Here is a 13,369-nt window from a genome sequence, read left to right as displayed (position 1 = left end):
TGGTATAGGTATGAGACAACGTTTTCGTAGTATATCCGATTGAGTTTCATGAATCCAAAAATATTTGGATCAAAGATCATTACAATATGATCATCATATATATGTACACCGAAAAGAAAAGACAAAAAAACCAACTTACAAAGTTTAGACAATATCAAAAATTAGACAAAGACTGGAACTATCTCACGTTTATCCAATTTTTAGAATTGGATGACATTGACGAAATCTACAATGTTGAAAGAAAATTTACGACTCATCTATTATCACATGGCGGCAAAATGCATGAAGCTTATTTACTGGGAAAAACTTTTAGAGAAGATCCAGAGTCTAATGAGGGGTCGGATGTAAAAGAACTACAGAGACATCTTTGCATCATAAAAAAAATGGACGATTTCAATTTTCTAGATGTTGTTTTGAAGAAGAAAAAACTAAAATAAATAGATGAAAAAGTGATTTCATTCCTTGGAAAACAAGTAACAGAACAGATATACAGAAAGCATGATAATAGGAGTCTTTTCCCAAATCATGGACCTAAAAAGCAAATAAAATAATTTTGAGAAATAAGGAAAAAATAAAATAATGTAGGATATCAACGTTCAAAGAACATCTACAACAAAATATTATATAAACATGGATAGAATTTGGGATCGAGAAAGAGCGAAAAGATGCAAAGAAGGTCTTATAGTGTATAAAACTGAAGAAAGAATATGGTAAGTCGAGCGCAATTCAAAGACATACATTTGGTTTCGGGTTAAATGACTAACATAAGTCAAATACATAGGATTAAAAAGTAATGTCATGCTATGTTTTACGTTAAACTTTATGATTGTTTCCATGTTGTTTTTTAATCAACATATATTACTACTTTCTTATATTGGTTGAGCGTGATATATGTGCCAATACAGATTACAATAGGTGTAAATATGTATCTATGTATGGTTTTTAATTATTATTATTGTTTTATTTATTTTTTTGAGATTATTGATTTACTCCTTTTTTTTGGGTTAAATTTATTTGTTTGCAATTTTCTTAATGAGATTCTGCATTATATTTTGATAAAAATGAAATTGTGGACCCTCTGTATTATATTGCTTATCTAATATAATTAATTTTTTCTATCAGAAAAGAAAATAGTTTCTGCAAATTTTTATGTAGAATAATATCACTGATGAAATAAATCAAGTGAATAATATTTTTTCTCAAGATATATTTTTGGAGGAATTGAGAGCCTAAAATATAGACTGATTCTATTAGTACTAAATAAGTTGTGGTCTTTTTTAATATATTTTAAAATATATATTTAGGAATAACGTATGATACCTAGTATTCTTTATATTATTATCTCATGCACTAACAACACTTGTACGACTAGAGAGAAAAAGAAAGCGACTGGATTTAATTATGAGAAGAGAGGGTCTAGTGAGAGGACATTATTAGTCTAGAAAGTGACTGAATTTAATGGTGAGAAGAGAGGGTCTATTGAGAGGATATTAGTATAGGTATCAGTCTAGTGAGAGGATAGAGGACATAATTTAATTTATTTACTCAACTGTGATGCATGTGAGAGATAGAGAGGGACTAGTTTGTCTAGTGAGAGGTGTGAAGTGACGGATGGGTGAGAGGATATAATTTAATTTATTTTTCCGTGTAAATTCAGACGCGTTTTCATTGGGCGCCCAGCTATAATATTCTCCACAGCCCCGAACCATTCAGCATAAAAGTTATTTTTTGAGCGCTGAATTATTCATTGTTTCAATCTCGCTGATACTTGGACTGCGAGCAACTGTTAGGAGACAGAAGTATCCAAAAGTAGTGTTAATTTTTTTCCCACACTTTTTTCTTGATTTGCAACACTTTTTGGCCAATCTAGCAGTTCAATCTAGCCCATAGGGGTTAGCCTTACCAAGTGGCGGTGGAAGTGGATGTCCCCAAGGCTGGGTTGCACAGACGCTGACACGACAGGACGCAGACGCGTATATACATATTTTATTTATATATACAATTATGTATTTTTACAACAAAGTCAAGTGTTTCAATCCTAAAAATTAGAAAATAATGCTACAAGTGTATAAATTTCAAAAGAAAAGGAGAGATCGTTTGTTTATATATGCCAAAGGTCAAGCAACCGATCACTATTAAACACATGACACAGACAATCAAAATGCATTCTTAGAATAACACATGTCCAATCAAGGGTATATGGGATGTCATTTCCAATTACAAAACCCTAATAAAGACTTAAATGATTGATCTAAATGTTTGTCTTTCTTTATATAGTTAATAATAGTAAAAATAAAGGAAGGAGTTTAAGTGAAAATGAAAAAAAAATGTTTTAAGCTCGAGTCATCGGTGCGTCCAAACAAGACGCGCGTGGGACGCACATATTGGTGCGTCGGATACACGTCATCTCAGCGTCTAACGCGCGTACTGTGTCCGACGCGAGTCGAACGCGGACACGACTCAAAAAACGGAGCGTCCGTGCAACCCAGCCCCAAGGCCTAAAGGTATCTCACCATCCATGTTTGGAATTTTGACCCTAGTTAGCAATTCGGAATATGGGACACGTACGGAACAATATACATATGGGTATTATTCGGATTTGTAAAATTTATATTCGTTCAAAAATGCGGTCAACGGTTCGTGATCCGGGAATAATTCGGAACTCCATACGCACATGTATAATTCACTTTATATATACTAATTCGGAATGGAAATTAGGATCAGATATATTATAATTTAATATACATATTTCTAGCATTAAAAGATTAATATGGTCTAAATTGTCTTATATATAAACTATGCACAACACTAAACAACCAAATTCGCTTGGAAGGGTGGTTAGGCCGTCACTAAAAGGGTTGAAGGTCCCAAGTTGGATGACATTCTTGTTGAAAACAATTAAGAAATCGCTGAGTCAGGGAAAGACGAGGCCCAAATCCAGCTAAACCCATTCCAAATAGGGTGACAGAATTATAATCGCCAATAATTCATGTATAAGCCGGGAATCTCACACAACACGGGTACATGGTGCGTGGTCTGGAACGTACGCGAATAACTCGCCCCCCATATCAGTTCGCAATAATACACGAATAATACGTGAATTGCTAACTAGAATTTTGGCTGACGTTGAAATTTAATGGATGATAGAGATTCAAATGTTACATACACGCAGTGGTGGAGCCAGATTTTCAAATTGAGGGGGCTAAAAAAAGATTGTCGCGCCCGAATCAACACAGAAAAATACGTACTACTTCACTTGAAAGCACAAATCAAATAAGACCATAGTGCTCTTGCAAGAGAGCAATGTATGGAAACGTGATGTCTAGTCTCCCTCCTCTGCCACACTCTCACTTACCTTACCAAACATCATAGAGAATTTATTCTCGTTGGTATCGAAATCTCCTCAATCCTTATTAGCACTAGCAAGGAACTTAAGGAATCAATCATTTGATCTAGATTCTAGAACAGTTCTATCATTGGCATCAACCCGTCATGAATACAAATGCAATCTTAGTATAGTTAACCAAATCTTAGTATAGTTACTCATAATGAATTCGGCATTATTAAGACCACAATTATTGATTTATTTTTATGTGAATGTATTCTTGCTATGACAACTAGACATCAAGCCGTCTTGCACCTGCAAGGCTTCAATACAAGAAAGCTGGGATTACCTACGTTGTTAAAGACTCAAAAGTTGTAAAATTCAAATCAAACTAAGCTAATACATATTAACTAAAATGCACACCCTAACCACTTATGAAGCATGAGAGTGCTTACAAGGTATGCCAACTTTGCATTCATTTGAAAAATTCCGCTTATGAAAAGTTTTAGCTGTGAATCTAATGCATACACATTTATAAAGCATGATCATAATTTGTCAGTAATAGTCGAACAATAAGCTTAAGCTCCTAATAATATCATACTGGACTACACCCGGTAAACATTTGATGAAGATCGAAATTGAGTATCACTTGCTGCATCTTCTATTTGATATGGTTGAGGTCTGAAATATGTTTCCACAATAATTCTTCCTGTTTATTTAGGTCCTTGGCGACAAGTCGATATCGTAACCAAAAATCAAACCCAAACAAGAAGCAAAATCGTATACAATAATTAACAACAATGAACAATCTTTCAAAATATTTACAACTTAATTACGTAACAGGAAAGCAAATCTTTCGGATATTCCCTTATTTTCTCTTTTCTCTGCAACCACCGGCAGGATTTGGGATAGAGAATTTTTGCTTACACTACAAAAATATCGACTTTTAGCCACGTGCCTTTTGCCACAGATTCGTACTAGTCGTGGCTATTGATGACATATTTCCACGGCTAGCCTGGGATGTGGCAGTAGATCACTCATTTCCCACGACTGGTTGAGTATTTGCTTCGGGCTGATAGTAGATCGTATTTGTATGCTCCGGAGGTATCCATAGCATTTTAGTCACGACATGGTAGGCCGTGAGAACTTGTGGGCTTTTTCTACAGCCGGTCGTGGCTATATTAGGAAGAAACTGCCCATGTCATAAGCGCGAATTCGACACACGTTCTTAATTGAAAATAAAATAAAATAACTTACCACTTCCGCTTCTTCTTCTCCTCCTCTCAGTCCTCGTTTCCATTGACCCGGAACCACCATGAAATACCTAACCCTCCAATAGCTCATCTCCACTCCATTATTCCAACCCTACGGGATAATCACTCCCACCTCAATTGTTCACCTTTAAAATCCTAAATCGTGTTAACCAACTGAACCCTAAATACCATTAAATTAAATCAAAACGAACCAATTGTTTTGACTTTCCTCCTGCTTCTTTCTTCTTCTTCTTCAGCGAAACCTGGATAATGATTAGTTCAGGTTACGAACTCTAGATACTAAAATTTCATAGGGTAAGGGACATCTCCTCCTCTGTTTCCTTCTCTCGAAAAATCTAGATTCTTCTTTTTTATGTCTAGCAATTTAATTCCCGATTTATTATGATTTTGTAATTCAATTTTGAAATCTAATCTTTCTTAGTTCAAATTTTTCTCATTTATGGATATGGGGTTTTGTAATTGCTTGAATGATGATTATAGAGGGCAGAAGAGGAGAAGGAAAAGGAAAAATAAGAGACAATAAGGTCGATAGAAGTGGTGGTGGTTGCTATCTTTAAATTCATCCAAAAAAGAGAACATCCTAAAGATTGGTAGGATGAGTTCTCTAGAAGGATTACAGGTATGGGTTTTCATTTCTGTCATCGACATATTACTTTTCTATTAAGTAGAAAATACCATTAGGTCCTAGAAATAATATATTAGAGAAAGTTTGGTCCAGTCAACCTAGTCAACTGTCTGTTTGGTCCTTTTTGGAAAAATATATTATAGTTAGGTCCTAAAAATTATAGTTTGGTCCTAGGGTGATGTCATGGATGATGTAATTGTCACTAGGTAGTGACAGAAATACCCTTTTGGGACCATATATATAGAAAAAGTCAATAGAAAATTTCTTGTTTCAGATTTTACTTTCTCTCTCCTCCTGTTTTCAGATCTAGCTTCTCTCTCCATTTTTTTTTCTCTTTTTCCTGTTGATGCTCATGAAAACGATGGAGAAGGATGATACTTTTTTGGTTTTTTCTTTTATGTAGCTACTTTTGATGTTGAATATGATGATAAAGATGATGAAAACGACGGAGATTTTTGTGTTTCTTCGTCATTTGTTGTTGCTGCTGCTGTTGAAGAAGATGGAGATGATGAAGACGGTGATGATTTTGTGTTTCTTTCTTCTCTACTGCTGCTGCTACTGCTGCTTCGGTTGAAGATGATGTAGACGATGAATATGATGAAAACTATGAAGATTTTTATGTTATTTGGATGTATTTTTTTGATTTTGATGTTGAAGATTTTGATATTGATTTTGCTGCTCGTGTTAAAGATAAAGTTTTGTTGTTGTTAAAGACGATGATGTTTGCTACTGTTGTTGAAGATGACGAAGATGATGAAGATGATGCTATTGCAGTTCATTCCAGAAATGAACTCTGGTTTATATAGGTTTTTATCAGGAGTTCATTCTAGAAATGAACTTTGGTTTTATAGGTTTTTATCAGGAGTTCATTCCAGAAATGAACTCTGGTTTATATAGGTTTTTATCAGGAGTTCATTCCATAAATGAACTATGGTTTTATAGGTTTTTATCAGGAGTTCATTCCAGAAATGAATTCTGGTTTATATAGGGTTTTTACCAGGAGTTCATTCCAGAAATGAACTATGGTTTATATAGGGTTTTTATCAGGAGTTCATTCCAGAAATGAACTCTGACTTTTTGTTCTTAATAACGAATTTTTTGTAGAATTTTAATGAAATAATGAAGTTCATTCGTATGTGATTTAATTTGGTTTTTATTAGGTTTTCATTTGTAAGAAGGAACTTTGATGGTTCATCACACAGAATGAACTGCTACAAGAAAATAAGTAAAAATTAACACGGAAGGGTATTTTTGTCTGTTTTATATTTTTTAATAATTATGGACCAAACAGTAAAGGCGTTTTCCCAAAGGACTAAACTGAAATGGGACCACCTAAAAAGGACCAAACGATTATTTTCCCTTCTATTAATCTGTAGTGAATAGTAGCCCCTAGGGACATGAAGTTGTTAGGATTGCTTTTAGTGAAGGTGTCGGGACTTTGTAAAATATAAGCAGTAGAGTTTGATCTCCTTGCCTAGGGTTTTCTTCACTTCTCTCAAATTCTTCCTATTACAATTTGTGTTTGAATTTTTCTTAACTGAGCTTAAACCTCTCCATTTGTTATAGATCATTTCTTGTTGAATGTGCACCAATTTCTTGTTAGACCTGCCACCGATGCATTTTCCCTAACATTATTAGCGTTTTAGTAAGAGTAATTGGTTCTTAACAGGTATTCACTTGCATTCATGTTTTCTTATTTTGCTTTCTTTGCATCTACAGAACGAGCTCCGTCGTCCGATTTTTGCTTGTAGTTCTGTCCAGTATCATTTTAATATCTGAATCGTGCCAGTAGCGTATCACTGAAGTCCCATAGGTCTCATTGGATACTTTTGATTTTAGATGCATATTTATTGATTTAATTACTTTAGTGAACAAACAAGAAGCATAGTTTTGTAAGTAAAATGTTTATGTTTCATTTCACATAAGATATGTGGTGAACGAGGAATATTATTTATATATTGTTCAACACCTGAAAATTAGTGGCTAAATGTTGCTCATCCTGCGCAATCTTAACATATAACAATAAACTTTGAAGACATGGAGAGTGTATGTTTTCATCCAACAAGCTACCACATGCCATAGGTACATGTATAAGGACATTTTTTTTGTAATTATTTTAGCCTGCTTGATGTTATTGTTACCCAAGGTTAGGTCCATCTCAGATCTAGTTCTGGGGTGAGCATAAAAAACTGCCAGATAAAAGATCAAGTTATAATCGTGTAATAGAAATACTGTAAAGAGGTTACCATTTTAATGGGGGTGGTATGTGTAAGTTTGTGTTTTCAAGTTATCTATATTAGTTTGGTAATATTTGCTTTTTATTAAACAAGGAATATTTTTGTCGTTTTCTTTGTTTTACATTCCGAAGACACGGCCAAAATCACCAAAACTGAATTAACAAGACTTATGGTACATTAGATAACTCTTAAGAAGGAGGTGAGTCTTCTCAGAGCCCAAAAAGAGGAGCCTGGACCACAACAAATCTTCAAAAAGATTGTCAGTAGACACCATTGAAGTCTACGTTTCTTCGAAGACACCAATTAGGAGGTCATCCCTCTCCAGGCTTCCATCGGTGACTACTGTATGTATTCATGGATTATTGACTTATTGTTAGGATTTATGCCGTATCAATGATCTTGTTTGTTGTGTTATTTTGATTCTGGAAAATGAGTTTCAAACATTAGATAACTCTATATGATACTTCTGATGCTTCCAACTTCTCGTATTGCAAGTTTTGGCTGAAGCAATAACTCAATGAGTGAGTTTGGCGAACCGATGGATGATCCAAAAACCAATGAACTTCTGCACTACGCGAAGAAACCCGAGACTTTTGTATGTACAAGCCCCTAAAATTAGCTAACTTTTTCGAACATTTTTAAGTGATATATTGTTCCAGAGCTTCAAGTGGTTTATTATGTTTTCGTCATTCTCCACATAACGTAATTTAATTTTCGTATGTGTTATTCAGGTGAGTGATATAATTGATTATGGTGGGTACATATTTACCCCATATAATTTTGAGGCTATGTCCTGGATGATCCGTCAAGTCAACGAGATAGTGGTGGGTAACCCCATGTTCTTGTTAGGTGTTGTGGTTGAGGATTCGATCTTGCAGTAGTTTTATATGTTGCTTATACAACAGAAACATCCTAAGTTCTAGGATTCACATTTAGTGCTTGGTAGAAAAAGAGGGGTTTCTCCTATTTTACTTAAAAATTACTTAAAAAAATATGAGCACACATACTCGTCGTGGTAGTATGAATATGTATTAGTTTCATGTGCCGGAACACATACAATAATCTAGTATTTGCTCATCTCCGATCTTCGTTTTCATTGTTACAGCCAATGTTCGACGTGTATTCAACCATTCTTCGACGTGTATCCAGCTTTCTCTTCAGTATGCAACAATGTAAGATTTTTTATGCTTTGACTTTCATTTATAAAAATCTTCATTTTGATGAACATAATACTTTTGTTTTTAACATCTTCATTTTTTACTTCTGTAAAAAGCTTAGCTTACTTTGAAGCTATGGACTAATGAGTTATGTTGCTTCAACAGTTCATTCTTTACTGAGTTTATAAGACTGGAACAAGATATCATGTCACCTCTTGCTAAGAAGAGAAGTAACTTCATACTTATGAGAGACTATACATAGACCAATATGCAAGTGAGGGAATGTTACGTCATCCATCTGTTTTACTCAAAACCTTCAACTATATCATTTGTTGGAAGCTCAGCACTAGACTTGAATTTTCTTGGTGTGTTAAGATTTTCTTTGTGTTGCTTGAATGTACTAATAAATTGCGACCTTGTAATTCTTTTTTGAATGAATAAATGATGTTGTTGGAAAGACTGTAGTGTAACAAATATCCTTTCCAAGGTCAATTTGAAACTAACTACTACCAAATATTACAACTGAAATGGACTTTTACCAGTAGCTTGAACCACTAGCCACGTGCTGGTATATATCGTAGCAAATTACCACAAACGTGTGCATCGTAATTCTTAATCAGTCATTATTGTATACGTGGCAAATGGCCTTGTACCAATAGAGACGGAAAAAAACCGTGGCAGAGGTCGTGGAAAATACTATTAGCCACAGGACTATTTGTTACGGGATACCAGCCGTGGCAAGATATCTTTTGCCACGGATTTTTGATCAACTGCCACGGTTCCCCGACGTCACTAAAACTCAGTATTCTTGTAGTGTTAGTGGACTATATTTGTTGTACTGGTGGACTAAATCAACGGATCTGGTGGACTAACTAATAATTTTGATTTGACCAAAGGGTAGAATTACTCACATGTTGATTATTTTGAGGGGGTACAACAAGGTTTATCTCACCTTTAGTTCCGCCACTGCATGCACACTAATCAAGGAGTGTGCAACAATATATTGGAAAATCGATAGAATTTTTTTTAATATGTCGAGTTAATATTTTCAAATTAAGATACTTATAATAATGATAATGTGACCAAATAAAATTATACACGTGTAGGCCGCACAAATTTCCTCGCAATCAATTCTGGCTTATTATTATAGAAGCTGAATTGGATTTTTAATGGAACCTCAATTTTTTATTATATAAATTAATTCTGTGCTTATCATGGAAGCCCAATCGCACCTATTATGAAAGCCCGATGATATATTATAGAAATTAATTCTGACTTATTGTGGGAGTCAGGTTGTTTATTATAGAAAGAACGATTTTTTTAGGCACTATGGTTTTTTGGGGGGTCCATTAAGTTATTAGGCCAGCCACTATTTAAGGATAAGGGATGTCCTAGTAAGAGTAAATGACTAAATTGTCCCTTTATTTAATTAAATTATTATTTTTAATTATATTTTATTTTTATTTTTATGCATATATTATTTTAATTTTATATTTTTTTAATTTTCTTTAAAAAATTTTTTTAAAAACATTATACATATATTATTTTTTTTATAAAAAAAAATGACGCTAAGGCTTATTAGAAAAACATCATAATAAGAAGTTAGTGTGTAGCCTAGCAACAAGCTAGTCGGTGAAAGAGGGAACCACCTGTCTTATGATTCATATCATTGCCAAACCATGCAGTTCCTCAATCTCTTAAAAAAAAACATTCACGCACATCGATACATGGATATATTTGGTGATCACGCCTTGCATTGCTTTAAAGACGTGGGCCCCAAATTCCGGCACGATTTGGTTAGGGATGTCATTGCTGATAAGTGTTATAAATCTGGTGTTACGGCTCATAAAGAAGCCTCCTTGGGGTTTCTCTCTAATGATAAGGTCTTAAAGCCTGCCGATATCTTTGTTTACAATTAGAAAGAAGGAAAAGACGTGTGTTTGACGTCATGGGGTCTCGCCCTTTACTAGTGCTAGAACTCGCAATGTCACTCCCAGTCGTGCCATTAAGGCCGCGGTTGTGCGTAAATGCAACAAATATCTTGACAAATGCTTTGCACATGGTCACGGTTTAGTGTATTGACACTTTCTACTTTAGGTGTTTTAGGTGAAGATATGATTTCATTTTATATTTATTTGTTTTTTTTTTATCATTTTTTGAAAAGAAAATAAAAAAATTAAGTCGAGATTTTAATCCAATATTGTGTTCGGTTAAGTTGAATTTTTTTCTTAACTGAACTTCAGCCAGTAAGAAAAAAATATTGAGTTCGGTAGTCGTATTTTTTTCTTCTCCTAACCGAACTTTTCTCTTTTAAAAAAAAAAAACGGGTTTAAATCCCAAAGGTTATATTAAAGTTTAAACCTCAAAGAGGCTTACTACCTACAAGCCCAGGTAGCTAGGAAAAAAAAGTGAAAAATCCCCCCTCCCCGATGCTGACGAGTTTCGAACTCAGGTCGCTGGTATCATAACCCAACAACTTTACCACTGTACCACAGTAACATTTGCAACCGAACTTTTCTCTGAAAACCTATATGTTGAGTTCGGTTTTGTCGCAACTTTTTTCTCCTAGCCGAATTTTTCTATTAAAACTTATATATTGAGTACGGTTACGTCACAATTTTTTCTCTTAACCGAACTTTCCTCTAAAAACCTATATGTTGAATTGGGTTGTATCACATTTTTTTCTCATAATCGAGCTTTTTTTCAAAAACTTATATATTGAGTTTGGTTACGTCACATTTTTCTCTCCTTACCGATTTTTTTTCTAAAAACCGATATGTTGAGTTCGGTAAGGTCATAAATTTTTTTTCATAACCGAATTTTCTCTGAAAACCTATATATTTAGCTTAGCTACGCGTTATTTTTTCCCTTCCTAACCCACCCTAATAAAAAAAACATGGTATCTCTGGAATTGAAAGGTCATTCGAGTGATATCTCCATGCTCCTTGTTGACTTCTCCAACGCCTTCAACATGGTAGACATGACATCATTAATTAAAGAAGTCAGAGCGCAGTGTCATGCTATTTCTTATTGTGTGGAATTATGCTACGCAAAACCCACTAGGTTGTACTATAATGATGTCATCCTTTCTTCAGCACAAGGAGTGCAACGGGGTGATCCCCTTGGACCCTTGCTTTTTTCACTTACCCTCCATCCCATTTTGAAGAAGATTGCATCCCAATGTAGCCTTGACCTGCAGGCTTGGTATTTGGATGATGGGACTATCATCGGAGACACTATGGAAGTCTCTAAGGATTTGCATATCATCCAGTCTGAAGGGTTACATCGAGGTCCTCATCTTAATGTTCACAAAACTGAACTTTTTTGGCCATCTGCAAACCCAAGAAGTTTTTACCCTGACGTTTTTCCTAACAACATCAGTCGACCGTCTTCAGGTGTCAAATTATTAGGTGGTCCAGTAAGCCTGGATTTGTAGTTTTGTAAAGACATGGTAATGCAAAGGGTGAACAAGAAAATTCATCTCATGAATGTTGTCAAGAACCTTAATGATCCCAATGTGAATTGTTGTTGTTGCGCAATTGTTCTGGTGTTTCCAAATTGTACTTCACCATGCGCACCACTTCCCTCTGGCCTTGGAGCAAGCCAAAACTCACTTTGATGATCACCTGTATCTATACTTGAGGCAGTTAGTGACAGTTGATGGTGCTGGCCTCAGACCATTACAATACATGCTTGCAACTCTTCCAATCAGGGATGGTGGACTGGGGATTTACACCATGTCAGATACAACCAACTACTGCTACTTGGCTTCTCAATTTCAGATGCAGTCTGTTCAGCGCACCATCCTGAGTAATATAACTTCAGCAGAACCAAGCCCCATTGTTCAACAGGCCATGCAAAATTTCACCCAGGTTTGTGGTCTAACTTCTTCTTCGCTTAACTTTGATAGCGTTGCCCCCCCTTCCATGGATTCCATGTGTTAGAGCACTTCTCGGTCGAACTCGCATGCGTTGCTATCTCAAGAATGTTTGCCAATGTTAGTGATCAAAACTATAAGTCTTGATTTCTAGCCTATTTATAGATGTCTCGGACTAGGACATATATTGTGTAGTTGAGCTTAGTTTTCATGGCGTTCATCATTTGAAGACAAAGAACTACTAAGGGGAGCTTGTGGAACTTCATCGACAAAAGGTATGTGGAGACTTAAACTCATCTATCACTTGAAAAGTCTATTTCTACTCTATCTCCTATATTGAGACATAAGTCGTATTACGATATAGTTTTCTATATACACATTTTAGATTTCGAGCTGAGTTTATCTCGGTTACATATTTCTCGAAATATGTGTTGGCAAGCTTTCCCTTCGACCAAGTTCATCTTATATCATATGAAAATTGCCGAGTACCATCTTACATGGTTTGTGTGATACAATCATTTGGTGTTGTCTTGGAATGTTTCATAATGATTATTTCAATAACTTGAAAATTGCTTTGATGCTAATAGTGTGTGAAAAACGGCTATTGTCATCTTATAAGAAAGTTTCAACGATTTAAATAAGAGTTTAGAACACTTAACCGTTATTGGATATGTCATGTTGTGCACTCTTGCACATATGCAATCCATGTCCGGGAACCTTAGTATGCGTACCCGTTTGCGTACCTGTTGGTTTGAGAAATCCGGGAACCTAAGTATGTGTACCCGTTTGCGTACTGGCGTACAGGTTCAAATCCGAGAATTTCTGCTGGGATTTGTAGTTCGCGTACCCATTTACTTACTGGCGGAACTCAATA

Source organism: Papaver somniferum, chromosome 3, assembly GCF_003573695.1.
Source record: "Papaver somniferum cultivar HN1 chromosome 3, ASM357369v1, whole genome shotgun sequence".
Classification (NCBI taxonomy): Eukaryota; Viridiplantae; Streptophyta; class Magnoliopsida; order Ranunculales; family Papaveraceae; genus Papaver; species Papaver somniferum.
Note: the sequence above shows the minus strand (reverse complement) of the source record.